Source organism: Poecilia latipinna, unplaced genomic scaffold (genome assembly GCF_001443285.1).
Source record: "Poecilia latipinna isolate Pla-1442-1.1 unplaced genomic scaffold, P_latipinna-1.0 Scaffold279, whole genome shotgun sequence".
NCBI classification, from domain to species: Eukaryota; Metazoa; Chordata; class Actinopteri; order Cyprinodontiformes; family Poeciliidae; genus Poecilia; species Poecilia latipinna.
The window spans coordinates 52,293-76,121 of record NW_015112895.1 but is presented as its reverse complement, the minus strand read 5'-3'; the positions used below and the strand labels follow the sequence as shown (position 1 = coordinate 76,121).

Here is a 23,829-nt window from a genome sequence, read left to right as displayed (position 1 = left end):
TGTAGAATGTAAAAATACTTCAGCATTAAATAATGCCATCCCTAATGGTCTTTTAAAGACATGGTTTAAACAGCAATCATGAATATAGGCTACGTCAACCAACCACTGCTTCAACTGAGACTTCCAATGTTGCTTTGTGGCTTAAACATTACTTCCACAGCCAGAAAAACAGAATAACTAGTTTTTAATCTGATTTGAATTTTAACATTTTTCCAGACTGGTGCAGTGCTGTTTGGTATTCACTACAAAAAGAAAAACATTTACAGCAAATTAGCTTTTCCTTAAAGGAATAATTAGCAAATTTGACATTAGAACATTTTTATTGGGTGGCGAATAAAAATGGTAATAACCTTCCCTCACATACGCAGTTAATGCTGCACTGTTGTTTTATTTAAAGCTGATGGTAATGTTTGGACGTCAAGATTTAATATTGGCTCATAAAGTGCAAAATTGTTCACATTAGTTGCTGCACTTATTTACTGCAATTTGGTTGGTATGTGTTAAATCATCACAGGATTATTTTCCTGCATGAACATTTGAGTTAAATTATTTACCATAATAAACATGCTGTGTTTTCTAGAAAATACTATTTGCCGTGTGTAGGCACACCTTTCACCAGACCTGCTGGGCCAGAAGCAACCTTATCAGTTTGACGTTGACTCTCCGCTGTCTAGAACTTTGACTTGACAAGGTTGAGCTTATTGTCGTCTTGCTTTGTCCATTCCGAAATCTAATGTGTTTCTGGGATCATTGTTCTATTGGAAAACACAGCCAAAGTTTCAACCATCTAACAAGCCCTCAGCTGATGGGCTGAGGGCTTGTTAGATCATACTGGACAATAAGTACAGTTTGGTATCAAAGGCAGAGTTTCAGTCAAGCTTTCTGTCATCTTCCACTCGGACCATAGTGACTTAAAATGGCGTTGCCATTATTCCAGTATCTTCCATTTATTACTGGTTTGAACCACTTTGGCTCTTTTGGTCTTTTTATTTTAATATTTACCAATATCTGTTCATAGTTTGTGATAGGTGGTTAAAATGCAACTCATTTAGGTTTTCTAATAAGACAATGATCTCAGATACTTAACATGGATTCAACAGTCCAACATTAAGTTATTGAAATAATCTTTAATGATGTTGAAGTGGAATAAACTAAGCATGAAAGTGCTAGTGACAGCCATTTTAAAGGAGTTCTACCATTCCTGAATAAACAAATGGTCAAATACCCAGCCAGAACTATGCCAAGTTGTTGTAGACCTTGAAAGTTTGTAGTTTCTCTGTAACTTGCTGAGTGAATTATAGTCACATTTTGGTCTGGGTGTGTGTAATATATTTGAAACCTGAATAGGTAATTTTTGGAATTAGTGTGGAGCAGAGGAAAGATTTGCTAAATACAAACTTTAGCTCCCAATTCAGTTTTTTTTTCTCTTTTACAAAGTAAAAAAAAGTACGCTGTTTAACTTGTGTAACCATTACACACAGACAAAAACAGTTTTGACACATTAGTAAAAGGCAGAAGGTCAAAATTATAATATTCAGTTTTCGATCCTTACAAAACTGTTTTATCATTTTGAAAAAAAAAAAAGACAAAACAGCCGTCTATTTGCAGAATCAACTACTCGCATATTTATCTGTGAAATGTCATTCCAAATTATTTGGAGAAAATTTGTTTGTCTGTCCTGGGATTTTTTTAATAAAGTAACAAGATTTTTAGAGGGAATCTCAAGCGTTTGTGGGTTTCAGCTATTAATAGACGATTCTGGTCCCTAACCTCTGAGGATACCAGAGTTCACTGTAAACTGAATCAACTGCATTGTTTGATAACTTGAATCAAATCGGAAAACATGTAATTTACTTTAAATCTTTCTGTGACTGGACTGAATTAATTTATTTTTTTCTTTGTTACTAACTTAGGACATTTGTTGTGAATTAGTGCTGTATAAGTTAAATAAACTGAACTGAAAACTGAACAGAAGTCATGTCAGTGTTGAGCGTATGTAAACTTCTGATTGGTGGTGTAAATGTTGCAATTGCAGGACAATTTGTTTTTCCAAAATAACTTGCTCAACAGTCTCTTATCGGAGTTTCAAATTCAAATGTTTTATCGTCTGTTCAGATCTTGGACTTGGGCTTATCATGTGCTTAAGCAGTTTTCGGTGCCTTTCACCTGTCTGCTGGAGGCTTGTGTGCATGTGGAGCCATAAGTGTGTTTGTGTATATAAAGCAGAGAGGGAGTGAGTTCTTGAAGCCTGTGGATAATAACATTGTCACAGGAGGAGGATTGTGGTCTGCATTCTGCAACAGTTTATTAGGGGAAGTCTGTAATTACATATTTTCTGGCTAAACATTAACTAACCCCATGCTGCAAGCCTTCACTTCAGCAGGCGGTTGGACTGTAATGCTCATAGTTTGCACTCAAGCAAAAGACCTTACACAACCACAGCAAACTGAGAAAAACAGGTTTCTATTGTCTTCTTCTTTTCTTTGCAAAGTATTAATTAAATCTCTGGTCTGGATTCACCATTGTAACATCTTTGCAATTCCAGGTGACAGACTAGCACACACCCACCTACTCCACACACCGGTTCACACTCTCACATAAGTAATCCTAAAGGTTTAGCTTTTATTAATACAACCTTATCTGCTTTGACGGCAAATGCAACTGTAATTTAATAAAGTAAATCCAGCATCTCAAGTCTTAGTGTAGAGTAATGCTGTCCTTGGCAACTAGCTTCTCCAAATAGTATGCCTGAAATTTCTTGATTGGTCACATAAAAGTAAACGATAAAGTGGACCACTGGCCATTTCAGTACTCACTAATTAGCCTTTTTATGGCTTTATCTGAAGAACATAACTCCAAATATCTACCACAATGCTACTTGACATGCATTTGTAAAGCAGGCAATACAGGAGTGGCATTTATTTTTCTTGCCGCTTAATTGACTGTGACGCCACAAGCGGAAAAAAGACGCATTTCATTTCATTTATTTATTTGAGCAAACAAGACAAAAGAAATCTATATTCATCCAAAGCAAATAAAACATAAGTTGCTCAAGGGAGTAAGGTTAAGTAAAACTTTATGCTCATACCCCCTCTTGCAAATCCAATTTGTGCAAAACACAGTAAATTATATGCAGCCTATTCTATTCAGTTATATCCCTGTCATTCAATCTAATCTTTTTAAAAAAGTATTAAGTTTTAGACGACTTTTAAATTGATGTAGTTTTGTACAGGCTGAAACTATTCCATAAATCCACTCCACACCTTCTAATGCACATTGTGCTTTTTAGATTACCGTAGGTCTCCTTTTTAAATTGTATACTGTCACTACGAAATTTTTGAAGATTTTCTGGTTGTACATTTTATTTTGCTTAATATGTTATTTGTAGAATTTTGAGTTTACTAATCTCCAAATTTTAATATTTAGTATTTGATAAACAGATCTCTCAAAACAGAATTATGGAGAATTCTTATTGCCCTTTGTTTTCTGAAATTTATGTCCTGATTACTTCACGCAAATGATTTTCCAAATAACCTTAGTTTTGTTTTTGAAATATAAAAGGACAATGTATTTATATCATAACACATTTTTCATTTATTAATTTCTATTTATGTTTCAATCATTAGTTGCTTCAGGTTTTTCACAGAACATATTATTGTAGTGTCATCATCAAAGAGAGTAAATGTAACATGTTTGGTTAAATGACGGAAGTCATCGATGCTAGCTTGTTTGGTAGCGCCAAGACGTTTTCTTCTGTCCATATTAATACTTATTAAAGTATATTTGGACACAGCACTTCTACATGTTACCCTTGCCTAATGTATTTGAGCTGAGATTGCATAAGTTCAGCTACTTTTGACCATCGTCAGAATCATGCAGATTTCTTTGTTAAAACAGTGAAGTTGACAAAATGATCAATGTTAACATATTACTGCACTGTCTCATGTGACTGCACATCACTATTTGGCATCCAATAAGTTAGGATGTACAATATGTTCTTTAGGGAATACCTACAGAAATCAATGTTTACACTTAGTAAACATTACTAGTTGGTCAATAATGTAAGAATCTTGAAGACCGATAGCATCTTATTAGCATCTGTGTTAAATAGTTTTGTAGCTACTGTGTATGTATTGAAATGAGCTGGGACATGTTCCAGCGTTGATTACAGATCTCATGTGTTACAGTTTGTTCTCCATTCAGCCGCAGATCACTCAGGGCTTTAGAACAAGGTTAGAGGAAAAGTACTCTGCTTTTACACCAACACATCTTTACTCAACTCAGCAGGTTAACCCCCTGCTGCCCCAAAGGAGTTTATTTGATAGATCTAATCTCAGCAGAAAAGGAAATTGACTTGGGATTTTATATCGGAACGAAAGAGCAGAATAAATTTTACCTTCCCTCTACCCTCTAACCGGTATCTTCTTTCGTCTTTTGCTGCTTCCAGTGTTTTTGTAATTTCCTCTTCATTATTTCTGTCACTCTATCTTTCTTTACTGGTAGAAAGGAGATACAGCAGACAGATATTGAAATGGTAGATGAAGTCAAACATCTGAGAATGTAATGCAGCTCTCCTTGGGGTTGGAGAGGCAAAAAAAAGTTAAATCAGACGTGTAATATCCATTCTTGCCTCCAGGAGGACACTGAAAATGTCTGCATCACTGAACTGTTTCTTTCTCTGGACAGTTTCTCAGATTTAGTTACACAAATACACTTTAAATCATTTAGAAAACCTTGTGATGGTGAGGACCTTCTCCTGTTCTCTACAGTTAATTCCTCCTCCTGGACAAACTTCTCCTCCTCCTGGTTGAGGGTTTAATCTATGCCAAGGCTAGGCCTTAATCCAGACCAGTTAATCACAACATGCAAAATAGCTCAAAGTAAAGCGAAAAACTGTAAATAAACATTAAATGCTCATTTTAAAGTGGGAATAACCGTCTTCTGTCTGTGAAGCTGCCGCTCTGTGAAATGTTTAAACAAATGTGTTCAGTATGTTGCAATGTTTTTGATAATTGTTTGGAATAAGTGATAAGCAAAGTTGTTCTCAAAAGTGATCATTTGTTTTCAGATGGGTATGTAAGCTTTCAGTAAATTTTTAAATGAGCATAAAATACATTAAAAATATGGAGCAAAGTCTAGATACTGGGTGACACAAGTGGTGGACTTATTAATAAAATCTGAGTTTGACCCATTATGTCTACACATGGCAGCTTTGGACTGAAGGAACATTGTTCCTCCTGTTTCACCCTGGACAAAAAGCAAAAAGATCCATTCGGCTTCTATTGGTCCACGTCTTTTGTCATGGTGTATTGGTATTATTTCCACCCACCTGAGCCCATCACAGTTGATCAAGACCCATCTAAACACACAAGACAAAATCATCCCATTAAAAAGTCATCTCTATGGTATTTAAATCGAGCTTTGTATTTAAGACTTCCTCTTACTCGCAGGAATTTACTCGGCCTTTTTCGGAGCTACTTTTGTGTAACTTACGTGCCTCCGGTGGATTAGCAGTACTCAAAAGCCATTTAAATTACAATCCTCTGTCTTCCAAAGCAACATTGGAGGGACAATGCATCACAGTGAAGAAAAGAGTTCAGCAAGCGTGAGGCACAAAGTTATAAAGCAGCCATATTTCCAAAGAAGGGCCTATGAATAAAATGCAAACCCCTCTATTAGGGGGATGTGTCTGAACTTGAGCTGAAAGGAATGTTTTGGATTTACAAGGATCCTGTGTGTGACACTGAATGTGTGTATATTTGTGTTAAATGTGCATTCTAAATGAATAGACCCCTGTCTCACTGCATGTGCATGCAGGAATCTTATTAAAATCTGCAAAACCTGAATGCACAGCTGCAGCTTCAGTGGCTTTTTACACACATGAAATGGTTGTGAAAGATGGTCTCTGTATACAAAACATCTGTGTAAAAAATTATGCATGCTTTCAACCGTGCTATAACTCCAGCCTGTTCTGTTTTTATCATGAGAGCCTGTTTGTGTGCCTCTTTGCAAGACTGTTTGCTTCGCATGTGTGGTCAGAAAAAAAGAGGCCGTTTCCCTCTGAAAAATGCCCTGAGCTGAGGGTATAAATCTCCCCAGCTCCTGGTGGGATGTCACGGAAAACGGAGACCTTAAAGGCAGTGGGCTTGCAGCTCAGGGGAGGAACACAAACATCAATCGTACGAATCCAAGGAGAATGTGTTCTGGGTGCTTTTTGGATGTGTAAACCAGTCCAGAAACTGTGTGCCTGACTGAGTACGCTTGGCTTTTCTCTGCATGTGTGCATGTCTTTATGATGTGTCCTTAAAACTGGATGTGTGTTTTTTGTGGACTTGCCTCTGGAAAAAAAAAGAAAAGAACCTTCTTAGTCTCCCCTCTTCTAGGGTGGAAACGGGGTAATAAATAGCAGGGTATCTCCTGGCTGCAGTCCAGGAACTGAAGGCTCTGGCAAGGAAGTGACTCATTTCACTGGAGAAAAAAAAAGAGGAGAGGGGATAAGAGGATTTTTGTCTCTTATTATCAGTCAGCCAAGGCAAACCACACTGGCAGGCCAAAGAGGGGAGGGGAGGAAGTGGGAGAAGATAGGGAGGTGTTTGAGACGGTGCTTGGAGGAGGAGAAGACTGTTGCTCTGATGGGACCTCAGCCGCTGGTATTCAGCTTTTTAGGAAATGACTTTTGACCTTTCTTGCGTTTAAATATACAGATGAAGCATTTCTGCCAACAGAATACATTTTACTTCATATAACAAATTTGTTCTGAAAAGTTAGCTTTTTTCAACTATCAGACTTTAGTTTGTTTTTAGGAAAATGTTTCAAGTTAATCATGTTAATAAATGGGGAAATGTTATATTTTCTGTTTGTGTTCAGCACAGTAGTTACTGTGGTCCTAATTCTGAACCAAACATTTCTGAATTCACCGGAGCGTCAGTCAAGTTATACAGTGCAATGTTTAAATACAACGTTTAATTATTAAATGCTGCACAAAACAACTTAAAAGTTACTAAACTTTCTGAAGAAGTTCACTACTACTTGGATGGCAAAATAAACCTTTGTCAGAATAAACTGCCTTGCAAAAAGTATTTATACTCTTTTAGACATTTTGCAATGTTTGATTTGTCGCCACCATTTTTGCATTTCTTTTTTTTTAACCCTTCTTGTTGGCAAAATAACTCAAGCTCACTCAAATTAGATGGGTTGTGTCTGTGAGGACTGACATTTTGTTCTTTCCTTTCCTCATAAATCCTCAATATGATCTAGGTCTGTACTTTGACATTGCCATTTCAACAAATAAATATGATTTGATCTAAAGCGTTCCTTTGTAGTTCTGACTATATATTTGGTTAGTTGTCCTGCTGTCCCCACACTTCTGTTACGGCCTCCAACATTTTTAAAAACATGATTTTCATGTTTTTAGCTCCATCCATCTACGCATAAACTCTGACAAGCCTTGCTCAGCCTGTCAGTATAGTTTGGACAGCCATCTTTTGGTAGATTTGCAGTTGTCCCATGCCATTTTAATTTTTAGATGATGACTTTGAACAGAGCTTGATGAGATTATTAAATTGTTTCTTCCATACATTGTCGTCTGCTTGATTAGGGACCAGGGCCTCAGCCGAGAAGTCCAGGCTCCCCTCCCCCCAGCCACAGTTTTACACTTCTAATTATCTGATCCACTACGGGACAGTAATGATTTCCTATTTTCATTATCACCGTCATTCATGTGGTCTGAGGGAGGCATTTATCTTCATAATCATAAGCCACACAATGAGAAACCCCACTGTTAGGCAATGAACACTTAGCGCCACTTGGAGCCATCTGAGTCCCCAGGTGGGTGTGCAATATGGCAGACCTTTGTCCTGTGTGTGTGTGGAAAAGCACACACTGTCAACACAGGAGAGAAAAGCTAATATTTACCACGTATGGCCTCAGCTTTAATATTAGCTGGAGGTACAAGTCAAAGGAGAACAGGACTCTCTCTTTGGCCTTACTTCCTCTCCAAATGTAAATCCTAAAGATTTCCTTTTTAAGCCTTTTATTGTTTTTATTTAGAGAGTGTTAGAGTTGGACATAAAAAAACAGCTGTTTCGGCAGCAGAGTTGAACTTGTAAATGCAAGCTGAAAAAAATGTTCCTTGCAGTTGTCATCTCTTTATAAAAACTCATCATAGCCACAAATCTCATTAATCTTAGGCTTTTAATTATTTCTTTGATGCAGTAGTGGGGATTTAATTAGGCTTTTCTCTAACTCATACAACCCCACTAGAATATGGTGGCATTCTAGTGCAGTCTCTTAGGAAGCTTCACTTTGACCACAGCCTTTTTGTAGCCATAAACAAGCATCTGTCATGATTCTGGATGGATATTCGATCTCTTCTCTTGGCATAGTGCAATTAAATTACTTTGTTTCGTATCACTGACCCAGCTTTTAAGCATAGTCCACATAGTTCCAGTCAGAAGCTTAACGCTAGCTTGATGTCTTCATTCCAAAACTGATACTGATCAGTTTTGGAATGACAGTGTTTCAGTCTTTGATTTGTTGACATTTGTTCCATCACAAATCTGGAACAAATGTCCAGCAAACTACAAAACAGCTGAAACACTGAGTTCCTTTTAAATCAAGGCTAACAAGCTTTTCCCCCCCTCCCATTGATGGTTTTTGGATTGGTTCTGATGTAACAATTATGGCCACAAACTTAAAACTTGAACATGTTTAAATATTCCAACAGGACTCTGATACAAGCAAATGGTAAAATTAAGTTTATGCAATTCCTTTCACCTGAACCCAACTGACAATTTATGTACTATGCCAAAAAGAAGGACCATTCCAGAAGACCAGCATGTTAGAAGAACTCTACCAGTTCTAATAATGGCCAAATATCCCAACAGAAATGAAATGAAAGCACAAAGTTGATGACAAAAAGTTTGGTTTCTTTGAAACTTGTGAAAGTACATTTAATCCAAATACTAGTGGGGGTGAATGCATTAAGCCTCTGTGTAATTTTAAATGTGTATAGATTACACTGACATAAAATCAAATTTGTGTACCCAGGTCTAGTTTTTACAAATTATTAGTTCTGTAATCCTTTCACTTTTAAAAAGTCAGTTTATGACTTAAAAAGACAATATGGCCCAGTGATTTTCACCTCCAGTTTGTAGACGTTGTTAAAAACAGTATGTCCAATTTTCTTGAATTTGAGAAACTCTACCCTAAATTGCTGATCAAAATACTTACTTTTCTGAATGTACAAACCAACTATGCAATGCATACAGAAGAAAAAACCTGCAGGTTATCCACAGAGAGACCCAATCTTTAGAGAAGGTATTTTGTTAAAAAATTTCCTTCGTTCTACTTCTGATCCAAGCAGGAAATAATCTCTGGGTCATTTTGTCTGCACAGCCCACATGAACAGAGTTAACCTTTAAGACACCCTGGCAATGTCCCGTCTCAGGAAAAGACTCCAGACGAGTTCTTGTCCAAGCATTTTTGCCTTAATGCTGCATGAAATCGCCTGAGGTTTTCGAATGAGTCAAGCTGTTGGGTTCTGGCGTGGGACCCACATCAATATCCCACTTATGCTGGTGGCCAGGTGTTGAGGGGAAATTCTCAATTGAATATTGTGTCCAAGTTTGTGGGAGCTCGGGGAGCAGTATCTTGTGTGGATATTCATTTCACCGCCTCACTGTGCACCCTGTCTCCTCTCCTTCCGTCTTGTTTTTGGCATTCCTCCGATCCGGGCCGAGTGCAGTCTGCTGTGGCTCCCACTTGCACACCTGCCACGAAGAAACAGCTGTGGCCCGGCACAACATCATTAGTGCAGCTGAAAGAGAAGGAAGGGCCTGCATGGCCATACCCTGCTCTATTTACCCTCTCTATGAGTTCAAATTCAGGGCATCTGTACAATGGACAAACATTTTTATGATAAAGACGTGCAGAAGTGGCCCACTCCCCATGCTCTTACTGTGGGGACATGTAACACGATCATGATGGAACCTGTAGGAGATCAGGGGTGCTAAAAGGGAATTTTATACTTCAGGATGAATGTTTCCTTATGGGGTGTTCACTCCACAAAGCTGTAAAGTGGACGACTTTAAGGGCCAACATTGTATCCCTATACAAAAAGACTTTTTCATGTTGATGGGTTTTGATAAAACTCAACAAAAAAAAAACAGCATGAAAAACTGCCTAAAATTGAAGCTTTGGTCTGTGCTGGAAAGACATCACCAGAAATCTCTCGGGTTACGCATTTACAAGCAGTCAGGTCTCATGGAGGGGCTGTAATCAATATGTCCTTCGTGCATGTGGAGGACAAGGAGAGCACGGAAGTTCTTCCATTGATTTTTGGGAAGATGCTGCAGTATAAACCTCCCCTAAGACCATCTGTTCATTCAGAAACACCAGAGGGAGATTTGACTCTTGTGGGTACCAAGGGCTGCTGTGGAGAGCAGACACCAAGCCAAAGAGCCAAGCATCCGCTGCAAAAAATTATCTGAGGTGTCTTAACAGAGAACATATCTATTATTGCAAAAACATCTCTCCTATTTAGGCCTTTGAAATTTTAAAGGTCAGCCATGATATCAGTTAGGAATTAGAATAGATTATATTTTTATTTAATCAATTGGTTTGGTCAATTGAACTGCACAGTGGCACAGTTGGTAGCACTGTTGCTTTGTAGCAAGAAGGTCCTGGTCTTTAAAGTCTTTCTGCATGGATTTGTATATTCCCCCTGTTCGTGCGTGGGTTCTCTCTGGGTACTCCGGCTTCTTCCCACAGTGCAAAAACATCACTAATAGGTTAATTGGTTTCTCTAAATTCTCCTTAGGTGAGAGTGTGTGTGTGCATGATTGTTTGTCCTGTCTGTCTTTGTGTTGACCTGGCGACCTGGTGACTTGTCCAGGATGTACCTCGCCTCGCGCCCAAAATGTCTCGCCGGAGATGGGCGCCAGCACTCCTCCCGACCCCACTATTTTCTTACAATGGTGTAAGAAAATAGATGGATAGATGATTTGGATCTATTGATTGTCCCTGCTTCACTTGTTAAAGTAAATCTGTTGGGCTTCTCCTGGGCTATTCTTGTTGCTGCCTAAAGGGCAGTACTTATAAAAAAAAAAGCCAGGACCAGATCAAAAGCCAGATCTTCTGGTCAAGAAGATCTTGCGAAGATACTTGCTGAAACTGACGGGAGACTATCTGTAGTGAAATGAGTCCTGAACTGACAAAATCTTGCAAGTTTAGTTACACAAAAACAGATATTTTCTCCAGACGCAATTTTAAAATCCAGATTACAAATTTGTGGCCATTTTGTGTTTGAACATCCCTGGACTTCATCTGTGAAGTACAGGGATGATGGCATCATGTTGGATGGGTGTTTGACTGTGAGAGGGACTGGTGCATTTCAGAAAGTATCATCATGAGGAAAAAACATTGTGTGGAAACCAAGACATCAGCCCAGACGTGAAAGCTAACTAGGTTTTTAAAATGGAGAATGACCACAAATAAGCTAGGGGTCAGGGACAACAAAGTCATTGTTACCGAGGGTCCACTGCAAATGTCTGATCTCAATCACATAGAGGACGTCTGGTTAGAGCTGAAGATGTATGTTGGAAGCAAGTGATGCAGCTTAAAGGCAATTTTACTAAATGTGAAGGAAAATTAACACAGACTTCTGAATTTGAGGATGTCATTTTGACATTTAGAAAACGGATAATATTGGTGAGCTGATTTTTACAACTACATACCGTACCAGTTGCTGCACACAGAGTTGAAGAAAAGCCTCCCCACAGCTTGATGCAACTACCATATTTCCACATGGGGATGTTCAGGATGATATGCAACATTTAATTTCCACCACATTTTTGTAATGCATTTTGCATATAAGCACAAAAAATATGTGTTCCCTAAAATATGTGACCTGGGTAGTTATGGTTATTGACAGATTATCCCACCTGAGCAGAGGATCTCTGCAGCTTCTCCAGAATCACCATAGACTTTTTGGCTACTTCTCTGATTAGTGCTCTCCTTGGTTAGGCTTTCAGTTTCCGCAGATGGCCATATCCTGGTAGGTTGCAGTTGTGTTGTACTCTTTCCATTCTCAGATGATGGATTAAACAGAGCTGTGTGAGAAATTAAACTCTTGGGATATTTGTTTTAGAAACTAACCCTGCTTTAACCTCCTACAGCTTCCTTCCTGACCTGTCTGCTGTGCTTTTAGTCTTCAAGATGCTGTTTGTGCTCTGATGTTATTTAACAAACCTCTGAGGCCTTCAGAGAACAGATGGATGTACACTGAGCTTTAATCACAACAACTAGCTGATATATTGTCACTGATATAGCATTATATTTCAGTTTCTAATGCTTAAAAAGTTATACTTTTTACAAAGCATAACTTTTCTTCCACTTCAGAATTATGTGCACCTTTTTGTTGGTTCATAAGACAAAATCCCAATAAATTATGTTGACTTTTGTTGTTGCAATGCAGCAAAATTGAATGTTTAAAGACATATAAATATGTTTGCAAGGCACAGCACACCAGCAAAACCTTCAACTTTAAGAAATTGCAAAGTTACATGACCTCTTTAGTTGAATATTTCTTACAGTGGATCCCAACCAGAAAATCAATCCGTCACCATGCACACAGGAAGGAAGCCTGGGTTGGCGAGAGATACTGCCCTTAATGACATGTCTCTGTGTGTCTGGACCAGAGGGGGAAGTAACCGGATATTTAAACAGAGATAAGAGTGTGTGCCAAAGGGGCTGGGATTGAATATGAGTGAAGCCCCATGGCAACAGGCCGTGGCTATCGGATATGGAAAGGTAAATAGTAATGCAGCCGTAGCATGTTTTAATGCTGTAAATTAAAAGCTCATGTAACATTTATGAGAAGCTGATATATGCAGGACGTTGTTCTGTGCCAGATTTTTGAGAGCGATTTTCTCCATGCTCTTAGCGGTTCGCTTACTCAAATCAAGATTTGGAAACATCCATTTTGGCTCATCAGAATCTGTAAACTGAAATCTGATATGGTGCATTTCCAAAAGCAGAAAAAAAATAAATAAAACTATTGCTCCCATACAACACTGAGTGAAAAAAGCATGATTTACCCAACTTTCATTCTGGGGGAGAAAGGAGAACTTGTGTGATACGAAGGGAAATCTACAAACGACAGAAAATATGTTTAACAAATGTTTTGTGGCCCTTTAAGGGTTCAACCTGATTTCAAGACATGTTGATAAAATCTGCATTTCCCAGAGTGGCAGTAAAGTCTCTCAGAAAGCAGGTCTGAACTTGTTTTATCCACCTGTGGGTTAGATAATAACAGCTTAACCACAACATGTATTGTGTAACTGTACGCCATTTAGTCTATTGAGGATAAAGTGTGTTGAGGAATTATCTCAGTGTCATATCTACTAATCACCAACAGCCTTTTAAAATATGAAATGAAGTGATATTTATCAACTTTCCTAATGTTAAAGTTGTGAATGGATGTGATAAAAACTACCAGGGTTTCCACCAGAAAACTTGCTAAGCCCGGTGGTTGGGCGCTACGGCAGTTATTCATCTTTTGAGTTAAAAAATGTTTCAGGAAATTTGAAAATATCACTTGATAATTATGTGTTATTAAAGATTGGAAGATTAATACCTGAGCTATAAAGTCTTAAATATGCAAACATTTTAAAAAGACTTAAAAACACAAGCAATGCTTAGTCTGGAGGGGGAACAAGTAAAGCCTGGTGGCTCGCCAGGCTTATAATACACTGGGGAAAACCCTGACTTCCCACTGATGAGATCATTTGGTGCCATTTACTTTTCAAACCATTTTTGCAGTGTTGAATGGATGTTGATCAAATTCACTGAATATTTATACTAAAATTTTCTATTTGTAATCGTCTCAGTCCTTTGTAGATATAAAATGTTTAATGTACAAAGGAAGGGAGAAAGAGAGCTTGTCATCTGGAAATGGTGCAAGGTTATGACTCTGAGTCAGCTTGACCCTTTGCCAGTTTTTATCCGCAACTTGTATATTAATTCATCCCAATCTACTTCAATATTGTACCAGTAAGCACACATTTCATACCAATGTACTTCACCATTGCAAATCAGTTTTTTTTTCTTAATAATTAAGTTTTCTGATGATGGAGTCAATTATGAAAAAATGTAAATCTCAAATGAAATTTGAATATATATAATTTTGCACCCTATTTCCATTACTGATGGGTCTAATCCTGTTTTTTTAAATTGACTTCTATGAAAATTGAGAGAATATGACCTCTGATGAAACAAAAATAACTGACCAACCTCGTATAAGTGGATATTACTATGGAAGGCACATAAACATATTTTCTTACTGTTGACTGAATGGTGAAAGCAAGCAGGCACGAAATTTTTCAACGTCTGGTTCAAATTGACGAACGGTCAGTACAAAATGTCCTGTGGTTTGAAGAAAATTGGGCACAAAAAGAAAGTCAGTGTTTCCGAAACCAAGCAGTACTTTTATGTTTTATTTGTTTATCCTTTATATAACTTTATATATCGGGGGAAGACCCAGTGGTATTCAGAATCTTATTTACAAGGCGTCCTGGCCAAGATGACAGCAGCTTTAAGCTGAAGTGAAATACAACACACACAGACTTTCTACACATAAGACATCAAGGTCACTAAAAAATTTGTCTAAGTTATTAAACTGTCCAGTCAAGAATGTTAATTATTTAAAATTATAACATCCAGATGTGTGTATTTACAAGTTATTACAACTTAGTGAGATGAGCTCCCTAAAGTATTGTTGATTCTGGAGCTGATTCCATTCAATAAATAACTGCTTATTTATGCTCACCTCAATAGATGCCTTGCCACCATGATTAGGAACAGGTGACTGGCAACCATGGTAACCTACTGTAGCTTTATAAATGGTATATGTGTGTGTGTGTGTGTGTGTGTGTGTGTGTGTGTGTATATCTAAACCATGAAGGGTGGAGACAGATGTAAAATTTAAAGATGTCCATTTTGAGTTTTAATTTTGAATTGACATTCAAAGCTAGTTGGATTTTGCAAGTTTGGCAGCTAATATTGTGTCAGTGCAGCAGAAGACATGATGGTATTTAATAGAAAATACTGTTTTACTTCTCTTCAATATTGACTCATAAAATTAATTCTAGCCTCACCAGAACCCATTTGGATACACAAAGGAGGCTAGATTCCTTCAGGGATGGCAGCAAGGCAGTGCTGCAGATACAGTAATTTACAGCTTCTGTGTTCTCTCTGTGAGCTGGACCTGAAATCATATGGAGCATATGTCTCCTCTGTGGTTTTCAGGGTAATACTCCCGGACAGTGGAGGCTTCGCCAGAGCCTCCACTGCCAGATTAAACCCTACTTCATTGTGTGTTTGTTTTAGTTTTAGAGATTTGAATCATCATTCTATTTGGGAAGCTGAAAAATATATTTCTCAACTTCTTAATGTGTGTCTGAAGAGCTGCTAGTTAACATGTCCTTAAAATGTGACCATTAGCTTGTTTTGCAGTGATGCTTAAAAATCTCACTTTTATATCAATGCCAACATATTGCTATTCTGGTTAAGACTTTTTGAAGAAAAGAAGTAGATATGAAAATGAAAATCCTGGTAAAGTGAACTGTTAAAGCAACATGTCAGATTTAAGCTACCCTTACTTGTCTTTATCTCACCTTCCAACACACACACACACACGCACACAGAGGCCAGCCACTGACGAGGCCACAGTCAAACCTATGTTGGCCTAGGGGTCTGGTGAAGCTCCGTAAAAGGATTTGGGGGAACTGGATCCATTTGGCAGGGATGCAAGAATTTTCAATACAATGATGTTGGGTGTGGTGTGCCAGGAATGCTCTATCCTTGATAGGTCTGAGAGGAATACACTGGGATCAGGTAGAGCTGCGGAGGGCGAGATGTAACGGTGGTTTACGTTTCCACTTGGCTTTATGTTTTGTTTGTCCACTTTCTTGAAAGGGTTTCTGGACCACTACTCCTCATCCTGCATGATGACAAATGTAGCAATCGTGTTTACATTGATCTGGATTGGTGCCCCTCAATAATTTCGATATTTTCTCTTATATAAGAAAAAGATGTTCATCTTTGAAAGAAAAGTAATGTCAGTCATAATATCAAAACCCAATGACATTTTTTGAGCATTATGCATATTAGCTTGTAGTGTTATTAAACCAAATTAAACTGCATTAAAATAAATAAATAGGTTTTATCTTAAATCTCCACTTGAAGTAGGAGTTTATTCCTTCTCATTCCACCACACATTTAAAGAAACAAGATGTTTCTGTTTTATTTTTTTAGATTTATTTCGGATTGTCAAAAATATTTACACTTCAACTAAGATTATGCTACAAATTAATTAGTCAAACTAACATCTAATAAGTAAAACAAACTCAGAACATCAATATTACTTGTCCGACCCCACTGCTACGGGAAAAAATAAAAAATTGAAAAAAGTATCATTTGTGTTATCAAATCTGATTAAAGTTTACAGTTATTGGCTGACAAAATAAATACCAGCTGTTCAGGTCAAAAGGGCACTTGAACTTGAAGGCTGTTGGTTGTGGTTTAATTCAGAAGATGTCCTTGCAATTTCTTACTTTAGACAGAAAATAGTGGCACCAAAATATCAAAAAGAATCTGATGGTGTTTTTGTACCAATTCAGTCTGATTTGGCTCTGTTCAGCTCTCTGCACCTGGAGCTCACCAGAAAAAGAGTTGTCTGATCAGTCAATCAGAAACAGACTTGGGGGAATTGGACAAACCATGTTGCATGAGGCAACTAATGTGAAAAATGGATGTTTTTGCATTCTTTAGATGAAAGAGAGACTGGGAATGTAAACAATCTGTCTCCTTGCTGATGCTGATTCTCATATTCAAGGTTTCAACCATGTAATAATTGAATAAACATTAAAAGAAAGGTTTATGTTAACCATAATATTTGAAATTGACAAATTGAGAATTAATTTAAAGCTGTCTGAATCTCAAAATAAAACCATTCACAGAAGGACTTTTACTGTGCAGACAGATTGCTCGATGCAATTTCTGCATAAACACTTTTCTACCCTTTTCTCTTAAAGCCATCATCTAAATGTCGTCACCTCTCTATATGTTCAAATGCACATCACACCTGCTAATGCTGAGCAAGCTCAACGTGAGAAACCCTTCTAAATGCAGCAAAATCTCTCACTGTGAGAATCTGGAAATGTAGCATCACTTTCCTGCATGTGAGGCCAGTTTGATCCAAATCTATGATGGATGCATTGTTTTTCACTACAGGCAACCATTGCTAACACAAGAAGTGATTGATTTCCAATGTGTATGCCCCTCTTTTAACATTAGTACTCTGCTAATTAGATTGATAGGGCTGTTATAGTCTCACCTCTGCTTATGATCAGAATATATAAACAATACATTTGATTTATCATGCGGTGACAAAACAAAAATTTTATGTTTGTTTTTTTTAGCAATAAAATAAACGTCTAAAATCGTGCATCCATTTAGTCCACAAAATAATCTGAAAAATAATAATGCATGCATTTTCAAAACACATTTGTCATTTCCATAACTCTAAGCTACAACTGTGCTTTTTTGAGAAGTGGGAAGCAAAAATTTTTTACTTCCTGACATTTTCACTGATAATAGCCTTATGTCATTATTTAACATTTGATAGCATAAACAACTGATAGTTTGGCATTTATGTCTTCCCATAGAAGAGCCTTAACATGCCAGGGATAATTCACTGAAGGTGCACATCTGATTTGATTAGTAAGTCTAAGTTTCATTCAATGTACCCCGGAGTGATCAAACAGGTGTGCAGTGTTTCATCTGCCTGCTGAACCTGTATTTAACATGTTCTTGCACTTTGTTCCATTGCATTGAAAGTCAGTCTCCCTAATACTGTAATTTTTTTTCACTAGATGGAGAATTGATGACCTTGGTGGAAATGTTTTTCCGACTGCAGGTCACGATTTTCCCGGAGTGGGACAGGCTCATGGAACATAGCTCAGGAATTACCTTCACAATAGCAAAGTGAAAGCCATTCTTAAAGTGGAGGGGACAACAAAGAGTGCTCTGTCTAAGCAGTGCCTTTTGGAGAAATACTATCTGACCCATCCAACCCCTAGCCTGCCTTTTGGGCTGATTACTATGGAAGGGCAGAGTGGGCAGAGAGCTGCACCTGTGTAAAACACTAAATATCCATTGATTATTGATAAAGTTAAGTTGAAAATACAAACAAACTAAGCCAGCAATTATTAAAAAAACAACTTAAGTTTTGCAGTCTGATAAATTATTTCCCTCGTAATTTAGAAGTGAGAGGCGTTTGGTTTTCAAGACTTTTCTACTTCTTCCATTTTCAAAAGTACAGAAATGTTATAATAATCACACAGCATAATTTGCAAGCACACACAGACGCAAAGACCTACATCTTTGGAGAGATGTTCTGCAGTTTGATGAGACGAAAATGAAAGGGTTTGACCAAACTGACAATTGCTACATTTGTAAGGAAAAAGTTGCAAACCTAAGACCACCACCCCAACAGTGAAGTACGGGGGTAGGAGCATCATGGTGTGGAATTTTGATTTGCTGCCGGATGAACTGCTGCGCTTCACAATCAGTGGCATCATGAGCAACATCTCAAGACAGCCAGGGAGTTTAGGTTGGGGTGCCAATGCATCTTTATTATAAGGAATACGGGCAGTCTTTATAATTGACAATTAAAGGTTCTGATATCAGTATTGTGAGAATCCTGAGGAAGAGAAAACAAAATGTTATCTGAATTTGTACAGAATGAGAAGGAATTCTACTAAAAAAGAAAAATGTATGTAATCTTAATTTCAAGAAGATAAAAAAATCTCGATAAAAGTCTCAATATTCTGATATTTGGAAAAAAATATCAGAATATTGATATCAAGGGCTAAAATCCAGTAATGTGTTATGTCAGAAAAAAGATACAGATGGCAAGAAAGTGTCTGAGTTTTGAGCTTTGAGTGTTTTGTGAAACAGTATGAGGAAGATTGGTGCCATCTTCTTCATAATCCTGCCCAGGTGGTTAGTATGAAACACAAGGCTGAATTACATAAACCATGAAAATCTGAGACTGATTGGATGTCAGGAAGTGAGAGAAGTACCATCTTTTTTATACAATGTCAATAGCTGGTTTCAGCTGCTGGTGCTGTTTCTCAATTTGTGTGAAACTTATCTTAAGAGAATTAAATAGAAAAATAATCTTGCCAAAACAGGTCCATCATAAAACTGCACAGATGAGCCCCTGTCTAACCTGCCTCTGGCTGTTCATAAATCAACAACCTATTCGGACATGTGCAGAGCAGCAATGAAGAGCTTTGAAGATAGAGTGCTGCATGTAAAATGTGTGTAGGGCATTTCGTATTCTACAGGGTGTGGAACATCAGAGTTGTGAGACACTATTAGTTTTACTAAGTTTCCAAACATCAATTCTATTAGAGAAACAGCCCTTGGCTAAAATCCAGTAATGTGTTATGTCAGAAAAAAGATACAGATGGCAAGAAAGTGTCTAACTGAGCTTTGAGTGTTTTGTGAAACAGTATGAGGAAGATTGGTGCCATCTTCTTCATACTCCTGCCCAGGTAGTTAGTATGAAACACAAGGCTGATATGATAAAGCACAATATTATGTACTTAGAAAGCTACCAACAGCAAGCTAAATATATATGCAGTTTATAATTGTCACTGTGTTAATACCTGGTAATTACAGTTCCTCAATGGCCGTATGCTACATGCAGAATTTTAATTGGCTATTATGAAGTCTGCAGATCCCAGCACACTACTCGCAAAATATATTTAAAAGCAGTAATTCAGGAAAACATATCACCCCACATGCTAACAGCTGTCTGTTGTCGACCTAGAGAGTGTGCAGCAACTGGTAGAGCATTTAAATTTCTGCTATAAGGTGACATGTATAATGTCACCTTATAGCAGAAATTAAAATGAAGAGTGACTCCCCGGGCTTTGGTTTGGGATACTTAACAAAACTCTCATTCATAATTTTTCAGGGGTTTTTTTTTTTTCTTGAAACACTCCTGTGGTAGAAGGAGAAGGCTTAGCAAGATTCTTATCCTGTAGTGACAAAAACCTTTATTTTAATTTGCATAGACTACTCTGGATTACTGTAACAGTATGGAATGCATTTTGCAATTCTGTATTTAAACATGTTGATGATGTACGTACGCCTGTGGCATCGTATTCAAAAAGACTCAAGGCTGTAATTGCTGCCAAAGGTGGATGAGCAAAGTATTAACCAAAAGCAGTGAAGAGGTTTTCTGTTTTTAATGAATTTGCAAAAAATCTCTAAAACATTTTCACCATAATGGGGTATTTGTGTGTAGAATTTTGAAATTAATTTAATACAATTTGGAATATGGCTGTAAGATAACAAAATGTGGAAAAAGTGAAGTGCTGTGAATACTTTCCAAAAGCAATGTAATTTGAACTTCTTTTGTCTGTTTAGTTGAGCTAAATGACTGAATATTTTTAAATCTTTGTTTTATGGCGTATTCCAGTAAAATTGGCAGAGCCTGCTTCTAACTAGCCAAAGAAGAGACAACCTATGCCTAACAACCAATGAGTGATTTATTCACTGTTTGTACAATTTGGATAGTTATTCGTCAAGTGATTCAGTATGACTACATTTAAAAATACTTTTTCTCCAATAAGACATTTTAGGAAATCTAATACAAATGCCTACTTTTCCTTCATGAAGACATTAAGCTGTTAGTAGAAATATCAATTTCTACCAACTAATTTAATCATGCAGATGACTCGTCTGTGCCGGAAGAGAAAGCCCTATTTTGGCGCCTTGTTTTGACGGAGACCAGATAAGGAAGTAAACCTCACCACAACCACACAAGCCCCTTCCCCCTTTTCTTTTTCCACCCCTTCCCCCCGACTGCACTTCAACCATGTACCCCCAGCTCAGAATCACATCCAAAACTTATACATTCACAGGCTGAGGCTCGCCAAGTTTCACAGCTGTCGCACATTTTCAACAGATTCCACCAACCCTAGATGAGGCTGAGGAGAACACATTCCTTTTCCATTACACATGGGCTAAAAGGAATTACCGTTAACATATGATATTGTGGAAGTGGGAAATTTGCCACCCCAACCTTGCCCAAAGCACTCCGGAACTCAGGGTCATGGATTTATTATCTCAGATGGTCCTCGGAGGTCACTGGGGGCTGTTTTTTTTTTTTTTTTTAACTTTTCCCTCCCCTCTTTCGCTGTTCCGGCAAAAACCCCAGCAGCCCCAAGTGTGCTATTCATTAAGTACACTGCACAGCTTTGTGCGTGCGTACGTGTGTGCATGTGTGGCTGAGGGTGTAGGGGGAGGGCTACTCGTAGGGGTGGGAGACACATGTTACTGTTGCTCTACGGGTATTTGTCATAGGAACGGCATGTCTTGTCAGACTGAAAGGCCATTCCCAGCTGTTAGGCTGAAGCACTGTGAGGGGCTTGAGCCAGTCCTGCCTGGAACAACCACGGTCACATAAACAGGATGCCTCAGATGTACAATTACACAAGAATGGATGACAAATAAGAGCACTATACATTTTTTTTTATACTTGAGAATTTTTTCCCACAGCACAACTGAACTGTGCTGTTGGTCTAAACAAATAATAACATACAAATATACATAGGAATTCAATATGCAATAAGTAATTACATCTTTTACAGAACAATTGATAACTACTTTGTAAATATATGATTTTTTTCTAAGCTGTCATAGTTGCCAAACATGACAACTATGACTATGACAACTTGTGCAGCACATTATTGCACAAGTTCCTTGTATAGGGCAAGGAGCAAAGAGAATTTTAGTAAAGCAATTCTGCTCAAAAATAAGGAACAATAAACATATTAATATGCTTTGACATCAACTCTGCCTGTCTCTATCTAGCTAGCTACTCTGCTAGTGCCATTGCTAGCCAGATAACTATATGGCAGTCTAGCTAGCTGTCAATGCTATAATCCTAAAATGTAGCTGTGTCTTGGAAGAATGACAACTATTTCTCAATCTACATTACAGTTGTTTTTCAATGCAGAGAAGTCATTTTAAAAGGCACTTCTCTGACACAAGAAGAGCCTCGTGCCATAAAGCCAGATTTTTACTTTGGTCATGGTAATCACAGACATCAAATGGATCAGTGATACATTTTTGGTGATACATTTAAATAATATAGAAGCTGGTTTTGCTCCAGAACATTTTGGTGACCCCTTTGGAAGAAAACAGGAGAACAGGAAGGATTTCCCTTTAGTGATTAAAGAAAAAGTCACTGTGTAAGACAGTCTTTTTGCCCCAGGATTATGATAAACCTGGAAGCATTGGCATAAGGACTGAAATAACCCCAAACTTATAGAGGATTTTGAATAGTTTTAGTTCTTCTCTGTAAGCTAAAATTTCTGACTATCTAGACTGAATGTAGCCCAAATAACTCCAGTGGTACTTTTCTTACAGTTTGAGCACCATGGGTTAGGGTTATGCAATACAAGCTAATTTGCTTTTATTTTAGTTTAAAGTCATTAAACTCTTTTACTCTGTCACTCCTAAGCTCCAAAGTTGGGAAATAAATCTGAAGCACCTGCAGTGCTGGCTCAAACCGTCTCTTTAAATATCTCTTTTCTAAAAGCTTATAACTGCTAAATATTTATAGAAAGTCGCTGTGCCAAAGAAACTGACCACATTTTCTAAATAAACCTTATTTGAAAATAAGGTCCAGATGTTTCACGTTTTTGGTGCACGATTGCAGTTGGCTGTGAGTGGTGAGTGAGTGTGTGTTTTCAGGGTTTCCATGACTTGAACCATGGTGATGGCTGTCTTAGTAATTTCAAGGCAACCCCTAGTTTTCGCCCTGCTTCCAGGAAGTAAAGCAAAACTATGCTGCAGCCTGCGTCATCAGTGAGTCAACTAAACAGTCTGGAGGGATATCTGTGAGGGAGTCCAGACACAGTCATTCCTCCTTCCTCTCACTTCCATGACTGTTCAGTTTCCTTGCTGGCAGTACACAGGGTCCAGTGCAACATACCAAAGTTCTGCTCCACAGAACATCCTTTCCAGTCAGCTCCAACGCACTGTTTGTTGGTTATAAGTTGAACAAAATTTATTTCTCTTTTGGAGCAAAACTTGGACAAAAAGAACTAAACATCCAACAAATGTTTTCGTCTTAGCCACAGTGGCAGAGTGGATTTTTGATTGTAAGGTGCTCCTGCTACCCTATGGCCTTGAAAGTAACTCGACTATCCATTTTATGAACTGAAATTTGGTCATGTTGCTAAAACTAAAAATCCTAATGTTCATTGTGCTCCTGATCAGGTCCTTCTGATGGCCTTAGCTCAACCTTTGGTAGGCCAAAGAACTGCTGGACCAGAAACCTGGCTGTCCTCTGGCTCGGGAGACTTGAGGTTGGACCCGATAGAACAGAGACAAATTGATTCCAGGAGACTACAAGGCACGGTTGACCAAGTAAGGTGCCTTTTCCGCTTCTATTGTGGCAAATCTAGATCTGGAAGCTATCTTTTTTTAATCTATCCTATCTTTCTATAGGCTAAAGTTACGTACTACAACTTAAAACTAAAATTCTTCATTTTATTAGTTAGTATGTGAGAAAAAACATTAAGTAATGTAGCTTAATATTGCTGCTGTCAATATCAGTCGATTAAATGCAGGGTAGATTTGCTTTGCTAAAACCACATTATATCTCTACTATGATGGCATTTTCTCTCTGCCTTCTGCTGCAACCATTAATGTCTTTGAGGTGTAGAAATGTGAACATTATTC

General features: G+C 37.9%; 1 long non-coding RNA gene across 1 annotated transcript in view; it reads left to right on the top strand.

The window, feature by feature from the left end:
* LOC106948210 (uncharacterized) overlaps positions 1-23,508 on the top strand; it is a 35,722-nt gene extending 12,214 nt beyond the window's left edge. Inside the window, exon 3 of the long non-coding RNA XR_001425131.1 lies at positions 23,365-23,508. This is a non-coding gene — a long non-coding RNA (uncharacterized LOC106948210). The remainder of the gene's footprint in view (positions 1-23,364) is intronic.
* Positions 23,509-23,829: the final 321 nt, after the last annotated feature.